This window comes from Leopardus geoffroyi, chromosome B4 (genome assembly GCF_018350155.1).
Source record: "Leopardus geoffroyi isolate Oge1 chromosome B4, O.geoffroyi_Oge1_pat1.0, whole genome shotgun sequence".
NCBI lineage: Eukaryota > Metazoa > Chordata > Mammalia > Carnivora > Felidae > Leopardus > Leopardus geoffroyi.
The window spans coordinates 86,818,359-86,835,507 of record NC_059341.1 but is presented as its reverse complement, the minus strand read 5'-3'; positions in this window follow the sequence as shown (position 1 = coordinate 86,835,507).

Below are 17,149 nucleotides of genomic sequence, written 5' to 3'. Positions count from 1 at the left end.
ATTTCATATTCCTTATGTAGTCTCTTCCTCAGGTATTTTATATTTAATTGGAGCAAAAAAAAGTTAAGGAAGAAGCAATTACTCATTTGCTAGTAGAGAGACTGCTCATTAGCAGAATCATGCATAATAAATGGATAGTAGCTCTGTGCCAAATTTCAAAGTAACAAAAAAACCTTGCCTAACCTTTTTCTCAAAGTTTTGGATGAAAATGTTTGAACCAAATAGAACTGAGAATGTTAGGCACTAATAAGAATATATAAGTGCTCTTATTTCATAGAGTTTTTCCTTATTAGGAAACATGAGTAATAATATTATAAAAATGCCATGCACTTCCTCCTGTTCAGCTTTTCCTTACCACTACAAAGTGATTAGTGCCGGGATGTCAAGGACAAACACTTCTCTGCTAATGGAGCCCATTTTCACCAGTGAAGGCGATAACCGCATGGAGGAGAGTGACAAAAGCTTTAGTCTATGTGCATGGAAGTCTCTCCAGAACAAAACCATGAGAAGCAACATTCTTTCATAGACACCAGACTGTTCTTCATTAATGCCCTATCAGACTTCTGAAATTGATCCATTTCAACAACTATAGTGAAATAGAACAACAAAAAATTAAACGCTGTCTGGGAACTTTAGTGTAACCAAATCATTCCAGTCCTGCCTTACCTGGCAGCATTGAGATTAGCTACTTGAGGTACCATTAAGTTCTGTCATTATTAAATTAAATATTTTTACTCCAAAGTTCCAAATGAGATGGTAGGCTCTATATTTGTTTTATACTTTACTTATATTTTATGATATAGATTCAAACCCTCTTCAACAGATGTTACATGCTAAGGACCTTGCATGTTATATTTAAAGTACATGTTACTTTTTGATTTGGGAGGGCACTGTCTATTTATAACTTGAGATCAAATTTTGTTCTTCATTTAGATAAACAGAGAAAGACTTAACACAGTCCCTGGCTAGTCTCACACAACTATCCAAAGCAGAAACATGAACTTGTCCTTTAAATTTTCTTCCAATTATTTTTTTTTCAATTTTACCTACAGGAATTAAAGGAATCCTTCTAAGCCCATTACACATATTATATTTTAAGAAGATTCACTTGAACTAGTTGACAGTTCTTTGAGACCCACAAGCTTTTACTTACTGTTGGATTATCAATGACCTTTGTTTGAATGACAATCAGAAATTCTAGAAGTCATCAGAAAGATAATTGTATTATTATAGTACTTTTTCCCTTTTAGAAGTCGTTGCCTAATGATTACAACCTGTTCCCCACAGCAGTTTGTGATTACATTTTTCTAGGCTTTCAACATCATTAGAAATGTGCATATTTAAATACATAAATTTGTTTGAACTTCTGTCATAGAAGATTTGAAAATGTCTAATTAGTGATTTCAGTAACATAAAAGGTTGTTGAACAAAAATTATTAGTATCTTTTATTTCAGGTTTATCATTCTTACACAACACAGTGCTATTCAGACATTTCTCCTATATTACACATATTTACCTATTTAAATAATCATTTCTTAATTATGTGCCAGTGAATAATGAATTCTATATTCCATGATATTTAACTAGAGTTTGAAAAAACAAATAAATACTGAAATAATTCCTTTCATTTTAAACTATATTTTTCTGCCTATTGCATTAAAAATTGTATTCATACACTTAACTCATCTTTGTTTGGTTCAAAATAGCTTCTGTGCAGTAGAAAGATATCATTTGTCTTAATTTTAATAAATTAATACGTTTGTCAAACAGCACTGGCAATCTGTGAGTGTCTATTGTAAATGTGTTACTCTCACATGCTGAAAATGATCCAGAACCTTGCAAGGGCAAAACAGCCAAGTAAAAGCACAGACTCTAGAACCAGACTCCTAGGTTTGCCTTCTGACTCTGCCACTTACTAGTTGCATGACCCAGGACACGTTCCTTAACCTCTCTCCCTCGACATGTTTATGAGTAAAAACAATACTGTGACATCGTGAGAATTAAGTGAATATGTGTGTATGTATGTGGTATATGTGTATTTACTTGTAAACAATGGTATCTAGAATCTCTGGCTTCTTAAACCATAGTTTCTATTGTTATTATTCATAGTTGTCCTTTCTTGCATTAACTGCAAACCAAAGATCCATCAGAAGCACCACTAATTCCCACAGAGTACCCATATCAAAGCTTTAGGGGGAAATCTCTAAAACTTTAAAACTTTGATATGACTTTTTAAATGTTCATTTATTTTTGAGAGAGAGAGAGAGAGAGAGAGAGACAGAGTGAGAGCAGGGGAGGGGCAGAGAGAAAGAGAGGGAGACCCAGAATCCAAAGCAGGCTCCAGGCTCTGAGCTGTCAGCACAGAGCCTGTAATGGGGCTCGAACTCAGGAATGGCGAGATCATGACCTAAGCTGAAGTCAGATGCCCAACCGACTGAGCCTGACATGATTATTTTTAAAAAGTCTCTATCTATATGTAGGTTAATGATCATGGATAAAAATGAAAAAAATAATTTCCTTTGAGGCTTGGAGTCTAGGTTACACATTAAGAGAACAGTGTACTGAGAGGCCTTTCAACCAAAGCAATGTGAGGGCAGGTCTTGCGCAAACTTCAAAGGTATTCATTCCATCTTCTGAGATTTGCATATGGAGAGAATAAGCTTCTTACATATTTTATTCATGACTAATACATTGCATTTTTTTGTCAATAAGAATCACAAAATTGAAACAAACTTTCACCTATGCTGCCCTTTCACATTTCCAGTATATATTCCTCTGGTTAGCTCTGCTTCTAATCTCCATAGCAATATTTAATAGTTTTCCTACTCAAGACACAGAATCAGCTTCTCACTCAGGCTCAGTGGATGGCCCTAAACTGCCTCACAATCAAATGAAAAGCAAACAAATAATTCTTACCTCAGTTTCTGTACACAAAACCCTAATAGAAAAATCCCTTCCTTTTTTTTTTTTCTATTATACGATATCTTCTCTCGTCCAATTTTTGTATTTATACACTATTTCATTTTTGTTTTGTGTTAGATAAAAATGTCTCTTCTCTTTCCTGGAACAATGATGTGCCTCTATACTGATTTCTACTCAGTAGCACTTATTTACAAATTAAGCAAAACAAAAATTAAGCAAAACGAAATACCAACACGACCTACACAATCAAGAAACACTCCAAACCACTACTTAATCCTTCTATTTTTTTTTTTAATCACTTAGCTTTTGCCTAACAAAATACCTGGAAACTATTTAGTGCCCTAAAGGAGCAAACGCTTATTGTTTTAAAATTCGCAAAGTTGACTGGGTGATTCTTCTTATCTGGGTTAACTTCTCTGTGGCTAGCTGGTCTAGTGGGCCTCACTCAAACATTTGACAACCTGTAGCCTGATTAATCTCATGACTGGGTTACTCAGTTGGAATGGTTTATGTCTGTTTTCTCATATACCAATAGCTTTGCCTGACGCTTAAAAACTACTCACGAATACTAGCACTATCTTGGAAGCTTGATGTCTTCCCATTTCAAGAGGTAGCTGATGAGATACTATACTATCTTGTGATTATATCAGAGGGTTATAATATATACTGTTTCCACAGATACGATTTGCACAAATACTATTTGAACAATCATGCATGAGTTTATACCGAATAGCACTCTCAAGAAAGATATATGACAAAACAAAAGTCAAACCTCATAGTAAATATAAACAAAGAGTAGAGAATTGCCCTAAAATTGAGCCAGAGGACAGACACTACTGAAAATTGCAAGACCAAGAAATATTAATGATAAACATTTTTACAACTTAACAAAAACCTCTTTGTGGCAGAACGCTTAATGCCATGTATAGAATGCCTTAAAGAGACTTTGCTTTGATATCTGAATCAAATAAAAGCACTACTGATATCTCAGTAGTATTCCCAAGTGTACACATAATGCCTAAATCCTACAGCCTAATCACAAGTGCAATGCAGGAAGTTCAGTTAAATGCAGCCAGTGCTTTGGAAGGTACATGCCAATTAATTGTTCCTCAAATATATTAGCTAATGTTAATGAATCTAGAGAAAATTTAAGGGAAGCAACTTCTTTCCTTAAAAAATTTAGCATGAAAAACTATGAGCCTCAGGTAAATCATTATAATAGAAACATAATATTTTTATTATAATATAAAGTAATACCAAAGGAGGAAATGGAATCACTAAAAACATATATATCAGAATATATATGTATATATACATATGTATACATATATACATATACAAGTATATATACATGTATGTATATATATACATATATATATCAGTTCTTTCCCAATTCCTTTTCAAACATTTTTCTTATAACTTATTCCTGGAGACCCAGATCCCTGTTGAGTCACCCTGTATGGTGGGGCTGCCTCTCAATAAATTCATTCTTGTAATTTGAACCTACCCTTACCTATCTCTATCTAAACCTCCCATTTTTCTTAGCTCAATATTAAACTAAAGAAATAATGTAATCACAGTATGGAGCAATGATAGGATTGTCAAACAGAAATTGAGCATTTTGCAGTAGTAAAGAAGCTGGAAAGGTTGGGGTGCCAAAGACCACATAGTTAAGACCAAATTGGGACTTACAGACTAGTGTCATTTCCATTCAATTACACATTAACTTTGTTGAAGTCTTAACAGTGACCCCCAAAATGTGCTTCCGTTCTGAATTTTTGCACTATTTTAATCTTACAAAGGTCTTCCGGAATTCAGTATAGTTTTAGCAAAAAGTGTCATTCCTACTATACTTCATTCATGAGCTATTGCTTACTTCAACCACACGGAATAACAACTGTAGCCACATAAATATGAAATTATCTTCAGAAAATCATTTTATTTATTTGGATTTTAAAAGTGTTGATTTATTTATTTTTGAGAGAGAGAGAGCACACAGGGGAGGGGCACTGCAGAGCCCAATGCTGGGCTGGAACTCACAAGCTGTGACATCACGACCTAAGCCAAAATCAAGAGTCAGATGCTTAACTGACTAAGCCACCCAGGTGCCTGATAATCATTTTAAATAAATAAAATAATATGTATTTGGTTGCAAATAAAATCAATTATATTGAAAAGCAGTTATTAAAATGTAAAAAAATGTGGTATGGTAGCAAGTGTTCTTACATGTACTAACAAGAAAATGCATTTAAAATATTGGCAAAACATGGGGCACCTGGGTGGCTCAGACAGTTAAGCGTCCAACTTTGGCTCAGGTTATGATCTCATGGTTTGTGGGTTCGAGCTCCGCATCAGTCTCTGTCCTGACAGCTGGGAGCCTGAAGTCTGCTTAGGATTCTGTGTCTCCCTCCCTGCCTCTCCGCTTGTGCGCTCTCTCTCTCTCTGTCTCTAAAAAAATAAATAAACATAAAAATATAATAAAATATTGGCAGAATGTGAAGCCCGTTGGTTAGATTGAATCAGAACATTATACTGTAGTCTTTGACTCAATCTCCCTCCACATAATGATTGAACAATTGAAATTAGGGAACACTAGAAGTCACAGGAAAATGTGATTTTCTTTAAAGTTTGGTGGCTGAAGGGCTCCTAGGTGGCTCAGGTGGTTAAAGATCAGACTTCTACTCAGGTCATGATCTTGCAGTTCATGAGTTCGAGCCTCGTGTCGGGCTCTTTGCTGACAGCTTGGAATCTAGAGCCTGATTCAGTTTCTGTGTTGCCCTCTCTCTCTGCCCCTCCCCCTCTCATGTTCTCTCTTTCTCTCTCTCAAAAATAAATAAAAAATTTAAAAAATAAAGTTTGGTGGGTGAATAATGACTGGCAGAGTTGCTCATTATTGACCAACTATGTCACATGAGCTTCTATACAGAGGAAGACCGTGATTATATAATTTCAAAGTAGAAATTAGAGTCAATTCATATGATATGAGTGTATTTGGCATTTATCTTGGTAGCAAGTTTATAAATATTTCTATTATATTACCATACTTTGTTGCATACATTCATATGAAAGGAAATGCTAAAGTAACTTAATAAAAAATAATAACGTATTTGTTTACAAAATTCTAATTTAATTCCAGATGTAAGACACAGAGTAGTAAAATGTAGAAATATCATCTAATGATAGGGAAAAATCTGTTACAAGATGGTCAACAGGACTGATAGAGAAATTCCAGTCCCCAAAGACTCCCCTTCTGGGTTCTTCTTCCTGCCCTGCTTACTGCGTGCACCAAATTACTACTAATGCGGAATGCGGACATAACAGACGATAAATTGTCCCGAGCTTATGCTGGGGACTCAGATCTCTGGAGAGGGATCTCCTCTTATAAAATAAAACTCTGATCCACCAAGATCTCTGAGTGCGGCTTGGTGTCTCCACCAGCGATCCAGCCTGGTTCCGTAACACTATGAGGGTAGGGGCTGCACATTAAGAAAATATTTTTAAAGTAGAAGATTTTATTCATATGAGGAATTTAAGAAACAAGGCAGATGGACATAGGGGAAGGGAAAAAAATGAGAGGGAAGTAAACCATAGCAGACTCTTACCTATAGAGAACAAACTAAGGGTTGATGGGTGGGGGGGTGGTAGGTGGATGGGCTAAATGGGTGATAGGCATTAAGAAGGGCACTTGTTGAGATGAGCACTGGGTGTTATACCTAACTGATGAATCACTAAATTCTACTCCTGAAATCAATATCACACTATATATTAACTAACTAGAATTTAAATAAAAATTTGAAAAAAAATAAAGTAGAAGACTAATAGAATCATGAAGTTGAATCCTTTATTCAGTCAAAGGATTACGCAGACCTTCAGGATGGGTGGTATTTTGAATAACACTAAAATCATTGTTACGCTATTTTATGAGTTAAATTGAGGCAGAAGGAAACTAAAAGATGATTTAGAATCAAAACTATATGTTAATTTTTTTTAATTTTATATTTTTTAAATATAATTTATCATCAAATTGTTTTCCATACAACACCCAGTGCTCATCCAGACAAGTGCCCTCCTCAATGCTCATTACCCACTTTCCCTCTTCCCCCACTCCCCATCAGCCCTCAGTTTGTTCTCTGTACTTAAGAGTCTCTTATGATTTGGCTCCTTCCCTCTCTGTTTGTAACTTTTTTCCCCTTCCCCTCCCTCATGGTCTTCTGTTAAGTTTCCTAAGATCCACATATGAGTGGAAACATATGGTATTTGTCCTTCTCTGACTGACTTATTTCACTTGCATAATACCCTCCAGTTCCATCCACGTTGCTGCAAATGGCCAGATTTCATTCTTTCTCATTGCCAAGTAGTATTCCATTGTATATATAAACCACATCTTCTTTATCCATTTGTCAGTTGATGGACATTTAGGCTCTTTCCATAATTTGGCTATTGTTGAAAGTGCTGCTCTAAACATTGGGGGTACAAGTGCCCCTATGCATCAGCACTCCTGTATGCCTTGGGTAAATTCCTAGCAGTGCTATTGCTGGGTCATAAGGTAGTTCTATTTTTAATTATTTGAGGAACATCCACACTGTTTTCCAGAATGGCTGCACCAGTTTGCATTTCCACCAACAGTGCAAGAGGGTTCCCATTTCTCCACATCTTCGCCAGCATCTATAGTCTCCTGATTTGTTCATTTTAGCCACTCTGACCTGCTGAGGTGGTATCTCAGTGTGGCTTTGATTTTAAACATTAAAATTTCAAAGAACATGATAACACCCATTTTAGGATTTGAATCTAGTTGATCCTTTGTAAAATTGCCATTTTCTTACCTCATTCTTCTGCTCAATTCATAATTTTTCTTCTCCATGTTTACAAATAATTTCAGAAATAGTGTCACACATTTTGCCATCCTTCCAGTCAACTGCCATCACAACAGCATAGATATTCCAAAGCCACACATTTATTTTCCTTGCCCCAGTCTAATTCAGAAACTCATTGCTTTCACCCACACTAATGAAATAATCTCCTGCTTTAGTGTCCTGCTCTAATTAGACAATTAATTAATTGGAATTAATTCATAGATCTCCCCATTTTAATCTAGCCTACATGGTACTTATAAACCTTCCTAAAACAAAGATAAGGGTATGTTATTTATTACAACATAGCAAAAGCTAAACTCTTCTAATCCCCAAATCAAATTCCTCCATTATATGGCCCCAATTTATTGTCTCTAATTTCTTGAAGTACCATTTAATTCCCCAGTTGATGTTTTCACTATTTTGATATGTGTTCTGTGATTTCTTCTATTAAAACATGTTAGTATGTTAATGCCACTGGTTTGAAATCAACTCACCTACAATCACTTGAAATAAATAACCAGACAGTTCAAAGTCCAACTATCTTTGAATGTTTTTACATACATTTGGTAGTACTAGAAAAAAAAAAGTTAATGAAATTTCAATTATTTAAATAAACTTAAATTTCACTTAAATCATTCTCTTTAATGATCATTTTGACAAATAACTAATTTTCCCTTAAAAACTACCTTTTAAATGTTCGGGATTAAAAAAAAATCACTGGAAAGTCTTTTAAAAAAGCAAATTTAATTTAAGTGTAGTTTTGACTACAATATCATACAAATTATATATTTAGTGTGCTTAAAGTATATGAAAATACAAAAAAAGTAACTCTCATCCAAGTACACAACCATCTTTTCATTCTTAAGATGGTAAAAAGTTTGGTAAATGTAAAGAAAAATTAAATTATCCTCAAACAGCTTTTACAAAAATCCCCAAAGGAATCCCTGAGCAGATAGTAAAATGTAAAAAGGTAACTGAATATAGGTGGGAAGTGATTAGGTGCCTAGTCAAACATATCACCAAGATAAATAATGGTTGAGTCCACTGGTATTCAGGTGATCATTTTCTCCCAGCAGACTTTGGATGATTGTGCTAGTAACAGTTTCTGGCCTAGGGTACTTTTGGTATTTCTCTGAATTTCTAAATTCTGTTTCAATTTATTGGTCAGGTTCAGGTCTTCCATACTGTGGTCCCTGATTCCACTAGCCTGAAGTGACTGTCTTTTTGTTTTCTTTATGGTCAGTTTTACTTTACATACATTAGGCTGTCAGACAAATTACATTGGATCAATGAGATGTCATCTGGTATATGAGCATGTGAATGTCTCTCAGTTTGAGAACCAACAGATTTTAGTCTGTTATATCTAATTTGAGTCAAGCTATGACAATTACAAATCATTAGTCACATTATATGAGAAGAAAGGGGATGAGGACACTCTGAATTCCATTTTGATGATGTCACTCAGATCCCTTATTTCAATATTTTATTTCTTTAATTTATTTTTTTAAATCTTTTTTTTTTAATGTTTTATTTTTTGAAGGAGGGAGAGAGACAGAGTGTGAGCAGGGGCGGGGCAGAGAGAAAGAGAAGGAGACACAGAATCTGAAGCAGGCTCCAGGCTCTGAGCTGTCAGCACAGAGCCCAATGCAGGGCTTGAAATCACAAACTGCGAGATCGTGACCTGAGCCGAAGTCAGATGCTTAACTGACTGAGCCCCGCAGGCGCCCCTCAATATTATTTTAAAGTTTATTTTGAGAGAGAGCGCACATGTATGCATGCAAGCAGTGGAGCGGCAGAGAGAGAGGGAGAGAGAAGCCCAAGCTGGCAGCATGTTGTCAGCACAGAGTCCAACACGGGGCTCAATCCTAGGAACCATGAGATCACATGGAACCGTGTGACCTGTGCCAAAATCACAGTCAGACTCTTAACCAACTGAGCCACCCAGGCACCCCAATATTATTTTATACTTGTTACATACAATGCATAGTATACACCACTGAAGTGTAAGATGCAGCACAGTTCATGATTATTGCCACGGGCTAGTTGGACAATTTCCCACAAAAAGAAGCTCAACTATATTATTCCAGGCAATTCCTTTTCCTGGCAATAATACCTACATGTATGTGTTTATACCAAGGACAAATTCTACTATTTAAAGGACATGGGACACATAGCACTGCTAAATGGTAATTAGTAGCCTAGCTTTTAAGATCTTCCTTCTCTATCCACATCAATGGATTGTTGATTCATCTGGAAATAAAATCATCATAAATCATTAGATCACATCTATAAAGAATATTGTCAACGTGCCTCAAAACCTTTAGAAATAGTTCTCCTCAGAGCACTGAAAGCACTAGGAACACCTAGTTCTAAGAGTTGAAACTCAAGCTACTGTGGTATTTTCATTTGAAGACCAAAGACCAGCATTTATATTCTAATAAATTTTCAATTTATTGACCATTCGAACTATTTAAAGGATGAGCCATGTTCTATTTGAAAGCCCACCCATAAGACTTTTCTTTTTATTTGCTCAGTGGCTTGCATTTGTGAACTTTCTTAAGTTTTATGGTAGGTGTAATTCAGTCTTTAAATCTTCTGCTGGCCTTTAAATAAAGATCAGTGCTTAGTGAAGCAGTGCCATTAGCTAAATATTGCCCAAAAAGGGGGAAATTTTTTCTATTGCTAAATATGATTGTAAGAAAGACAGCTGAGTAAAGGACATTAGCTAATTGATTGGTTGATTTTAATCTCAACCACGAGCAGAGCAACCCCTAAACTGTTTGGATCTCTCTAAAATGAGGCTGTCAGCTCAAATAACCTTTACATTTCTTGTCAGATTTAACTTTTACCAGGACCTTCATGAGACAGAAGTTGTAACTGTGACTATATCTGACAAAATGTATGGGATTCAAATAAAAGAAATAATTTTATTCATACCAAGGACATTCTGTCCTTTTCTTCATTGAGTGTTTCCATCACTGACATCAGTGTTCCAAGTATCAACAACTTTAATATGTGACCTGCTTTTTATATGAATTTTGAAGATCCTTTTTTTTGATCATTGGTTTTTGATCAAATAATTTTTGTGTTGATGTTCACAGTATACCAAATTATATATATACATATATACACATACATAAATATATTTTGGAATCTTAATAGCCATATCTTTTCTTTAATTTTCCTCTCTCCCTCATTGAGCAGCCTTTGAACTTTGGCACCTGTAACTTGCTAGTAACTAACTGCAGGTCCCAGTTACCCTGTCTGTGAAGTATCCAAGAGGCAAAAGGTAAATTGGCTCCCAGTAGAGAAACTTGGCAAATCCACCAGCAATACACTTTTACTCAGATCTCAACTCAAACAACAATACTCAGCACTTAATGAATTGATATCACTTTTTATGCCCTTCCAGATATCACTTGATGTTTCTTTGTTTGCTGGTGCTTTTAGAGATTTCCCTTGTTGATAATGCTTTTGTGTTGCTACCAAGCTTAATTTGGCTTTTAGCACAGCCTTTGAATTTTTTATAATAAAGTCATTTACAGATGCCAGTAGATAAATTAGCACCACAAATGCAGCTAAATTGCATAATCGCACCAATTGATTTTGTGTTAGCCTTCAAGATGTATAGACACCTGGTGGCATCTCTGTCAAAAGAAGGCAGTGGAAGCCAAAGCACTTCAGCTTCCAGAAAACAGGGAAAGCATGTCAAGAGAACAGAGAAACACACAATTCTCCAAATGAAACTCCTCCCTCTTTATATAGTTGCTCAACAGAGTGACATCACCTGGCTATGACATTTAAATATATGTGAAGACACACACACACACACACACACACACACGCTTAAGGGAATACATAACCATATAAGATTCTATTAGAAAGAACTGCCATAATCAACCTTGACTTTGTGAATTGTGAAAGTGAAAATTAATTTATATTTTAGTTAAAAAGATTTGGGTGGTTTTATATTTTTGCCAGCTTCCCAAAAGATCTATGCTTCTTAGTATAAGTACAATATTAGAAGATTAATGTGACTGTTGTAGAATCTTCCTGAATTAAGCCAAAGTACAGAGTGACTTCATTTTATATCTTGACAATTAAACAATTTTATGTACTCTGAGATTATAGCTATGGAATGGTATATCTGGCCACTGGAAATGATCATATTTGAAATCTCTTGAGAATTAAAAAAATTGAATTCACAGTCTGTGTTATATAGAGAAAATCATTTTATTAGTACATCTCATACTGGCTTTCCTTTGGGACTACCTGTACTAAATAATCCTAAAGTGTTTTTGAGTCTAGCTTCTGGAGTGCTTTTAAGTTACAGAATCACTTTCCCTAGGACTAAAATGAGACTATTTATGGAACTAGAGTGTCATATGTTCAGAAATGAATACCACAGAAAGATGAAGTAGATGAAATAAACTAAAAAATAAGCCTTTTACCTAACATTTAAATACATAATTTTCATCATCAAATCTCTCTTAAAGTTAGTTTAATTCCTTACTATTCTAGAAATAGCATATATAGTGGAAAGACAAAAAGCTTGGGAGTCACATGAACTTAGGTTTGATTTCCAGCTTTAATATTTTCTTGCTAGCTTACCTTTCAGATTCTCAATTTTCTCACCTATATGAATATGATAAGAATACTCACCTTAGATGATTATGGTGAGAATTAGAGTCACAAACAATTTAGCATCGTTTGGGACAAATAAGCACTTAGCATGGGGCCATTTTCTATTACTCTATTCCTAAATAATACAAGCATGTAGAGTTGGCTCTAGGCCATGCTCCTCAGATTCCCTTCCGAACTGAAGGACTATTCCCCCAACTACTAGAAGTGCTCCTGACTGACAATCCTCAACTTTTAACCTTCAACTACAGCAAGCTACCTAACCCAAGGTCAAGCTCCCTTCCCAATGACAGCCTACATTCAGCAAAGGGTTGATGAAAAGTTCCGAAAGACCTAGCCACCTCACTCCAGATCCAGAAACTCTGAAGGGCTTTCTCAGTCTCATTCCATGTATGGAGTGGCCTGAGCTCTCATTCCAACTGTGGAGTAACCCACCTGGCCCCTTTTCCATACCAGCTTCCTTCCTTCTCCCTACGGTTGCTCATCCCAAAAGTATTCCCCCAAAAAACTTGGCAGCTAAGTTCCATCTGAGTCTGCTGTCTAGAGAATGTGAAACCTACACCTTGTAGCCACGTTTAATTTTTATATTTTATATTAGATTTTTTTCTGATTAGAGGTTTTATTGTATTTTTTCTATCATTTTACTTTTAACCTTTCTATATCATCATATTTAAGAGGTATCTCTTGTAAACAGTATATAATTTTGTTTTAATCTACTAATGTATTAAGTCCATTTACATTTAAGGTAATTGCCAATATATTTGGCTTGATAATTATCTCTGTACTATTTGTTTTTTGTTTGGTTGTATCAGTTTTTTGTTATTTTTTTTCTTTCTTTTGGGAGAAGTATGATTTATTATCTATTCCCCCCCCCCCCCCCGCAAGAACTTGCCTTTTACATATTATTTTCCTATTTTGACATTTTTAACTGTTGATTTTAATCAATAAAATTTAGTCTTGCCACATGCTATACAATACAAAGCACTTAAAATACTTTTTATTTTTAATTTTACTTAAACCCAAGTTAGTTAACACATAGTGTAATAATGGTTTCAGGAGTAGAAATTAGTTATTCATCACTTACATATAATACCCAGTGTTCATCCTAACAAGTGCCTTCCTTAATGCTTATCACTGGTTTAGCCCATCCCCCCCACCCAACACCCCTCTGGCAACCCTCAGTTTGTTCTCTGTATTTAAGAGTCTTTCTCTTATGGTTTGCTTCCCTTCCCTTACGTTCATGTGTTTTGTTTCTTAAATTCCACATATGAGTGAAATCATGATATTTCTCTTTCTCTGACTTATTTTGCTTAGCATAGTACATTCTAGTTCCATCCACATTGTTGCATATGGCAAGAGTCATTCATTTTGATTGCCAAGTAATACTACATCGTGTATGTGTGTGTGTATATATACATACATACACACACACATCTTTTTTCTAATTAATTAATTTATTTGTTTTTAATTTGCATCTAAGTTAGTTAGGACATACTGCAATAATGATTTCAGGAGTAGATTCCAGTGATTCATCCCCTATGTATAACACCCAGTGCTCATCCCAAGTGTCTTCCTTAATGCCACTTACCCATTTAGCCCATCCCTCCTCCACCAACAATTCTTCCAACAACCCTTAGTTTGTTCTCTGTTATTTAAGAATCTCTTATGTTTTATCTCCCTCACTGTTTTTATACTATTTCTGCATCCCTTCCCTTATGTTCATCTGTTTTGTATTTTAAATTCCACATGTGAGTGAAGTCATATGATATTTGTCTTTCTCTGACTTATTTCACTTAGCATAATACCCTCTAGTTCATCCACGCAGTTGCAGTTGGCAAGATTTCATTCTTTTTGATTAACGAGTAATACTCCATTATGTATGTATGTATATACGTACATATGTATGTATGTACATACTACATCTTCTTCATCCATTCATCTGTCGATGGACATATGCACTCTTTCCATACTCTGGCTATTGTTGATAGCACTGCTATAAACATTGGGCACATGCCCCTTCAAAACGGCACACCTGTATCCCTTGGATGTACACCTAGCAGGGCATCTGCTGGGTCCTAGGAAAGTTCTATTTTTAACTTTTTGAGGAACCTCCATACTGTTTTCTAGAGTGGCTGCACCAATTTGCATTCCCACCAGCTGTGCAAAAGAGATCCTCTTTCTCAACATCTTCACCACCATCTGTTGTTTCCTGAGTTGTTAATTTTAGGTCTTTCCATAATTTGGCTATTGTTGATAGTGCTGCTATAAACACTGGAGTGCATGTGCCCCTTGGAATCAGCATTTTTGTATCCTTTGGAGAAATACTTGGTAGTTCAATTGGTGGGATGTAGGGTAGCTCTATTTGTAATTTTTGAGGAACCTCCATACTGTTCTCCATAGTGGCTGCACCAGTTTGCATTCCCACCAGCAGTGCAAACAATTTCCCTTTCTCCACATCCTCACTAACATCTGTTTTTGCCTGAGTTGTTAATTTTAGCCATTCTGGCAGATGTGAGGTGGTATCTCATTATGGTTTTGATTGATTTGTATTTCCCTGATGATGAGTAATGTTGAGCATCTTTTCATGTGTCTATTAGCCACCTGGCTGTCTCCTTTGGAAAAGTGTCTGTTCATGTCTTTTGCCCTTTTCTTTACTGGATTATTGGGGTTTTGGGTGTTTAGTCTGATAAGTTCTTTATAGATTTTTTTAAATTTTTTTTTAATGTTTATTTATTTTTGAGACAGAGAGAGACAGAGCACGAACGGGGGAGGGGCAGAGAGAGAGGGAGACACAGAATCTGAAACAGGCTCCAGGCTCTGAGCTGTCAGCACAGAGCCCGACGCGGGCTTGAACTCATAAACTGTGAGATCATGACCTGAGCCGAACTCGGATGCTTAACCGACCAAGCCACCCAGGCGCCCCTATAGATTTTTTATAGTAACCCTTTATCTGATATGTTTTTGCAAATATCTCTTCCCATTCTGTTGGTTGCCTTTTAGTTTTGCTGATTGTTTCCTTCATTGTGCAGAAGATTTTCATCTTCATGAGTTCCCAATAGTTCATTTTAGCCTTTGTTTCCCTTGCCTCCAGAGACATGTCTAGTGAGAAGTTGCTGCAGTCAAGCTCAAAGAGATTGCTGCCTGTTTTCTCCACCAGGATTTTGATGGTTTCCTGTCTTACTCTTAGGTCCTTCATTTTATTTTGTTTATTTTGTGTGTGGTGTATGAAAGTAGGTCCAGGTCCATTCTTCTGCATGTCACTATTCAGTTTTCCCAACACTATTTGCTAAGAGACTGTTTCTCTTCCCTTTGGATATTAAAATACTTTAAATCCAGTCCTCTGTCTCTTGCCTTTGTCATCTTATTCTTATATATTTTAGTTCCAAATAGTTTTAAATAAAAAAAACTATTATTTTTGTTTTATACAGTAAATATTCATTTATATTTATCCACATCTGTATTATTCCCTTTGCTCTTCATTTCTGCCTGCATATACATGCTTATGTGTGGAATCAATTTTTATCTGCCTGAAGAACTCACTAGGTCTTCTATAAATTTATCTTTTGTTTTTTCTTGAAACTATTTTTTTCAGCTTTATTTTAAAATGTCCTTTTTGTTGGATATAAAATTAAAGACTGACAGTTGCTTCCTTTTGTTCTTTAAAAGGCTGTTTTGTTACATTTTGGGTTTGTCCATTTCTGTTTAAAAGCCAGTTGCCACTTTTATTCCATTCCTTTAAAAATAGTCTTTTTTCCCCTTCTGCCTGTATATGTAAGATTTATCTTCGTTATGATTTTCAGCAATTTTACTATCAGTTTCCTCAATGTAGTCTTCTTCATATTAATGTCTTGATTGGAGTTCATACTCCTTTACTCATTCTTAAACATATGCATTATATAGGTTTTGGAAATTTCTCACACTTATCTCTTCAAGTATTGCTTCCTCCCCATCTCCTTTTTTTCTTCACCTTGGTATCCAGTCACATGTTGTTTGCTCTATTCTTTAGGTCCCATATGTATCTTACCCATCTTTTCTGTACTTTCAATAATTCTTTTATAGAGGGTTAAATATGATAAGCTATAAGATAATTTAAAAATTGTATTATCTTTCTTCGTAGATTTACTTTTGCCTTAATAGGCATCTAGAGTAGAGGAAGATCACCTTAATCCATTTCAGATTTAGCTAATTTAAAACTCAGTCTTAATGTTGTTCTCTATATAGTCCATCCTTTTCCTAAAGTATAGCTTTTAAGAGTCAAAACTGAAAGCCTCAGTGTTTACTCATTCCCCTTGATTGTCTTAGTAGTTTTCCAGTGTCTTCAAAGAGATTTTGTCTTGTTTTGTTTTTATATTTTACTAAAGTTTTTTAGGTGTTCTTAGCAGGAGGGGATATATAAGCTGATCTACCATAGACAGGAGTTTCAGACTTAACTCATTTTTGTTTCTCCAGCACCTAGTAAAATGCTGGTCTCAGTAGTAATGCAATCAATATTTGTTAAATGATTTAAAGCAAAAAAAATAACATTTTGTTTCAAGGGAAAGGATAGTAATTCAGTTTTATTGTTGCTTAAGTTGTTAAGGATATAGCAACAAGCTATAAGGCTGGCACAATAATCAGAGGCTAGATTTTCAAGGGCTTTCCATGTGTTGAGACATTATTGTGAAAGTAATGGAAAACATTGATTTTCTTTCTTCTATACATTGTAGTGGAATCATCAGTTATAGACCCTTGG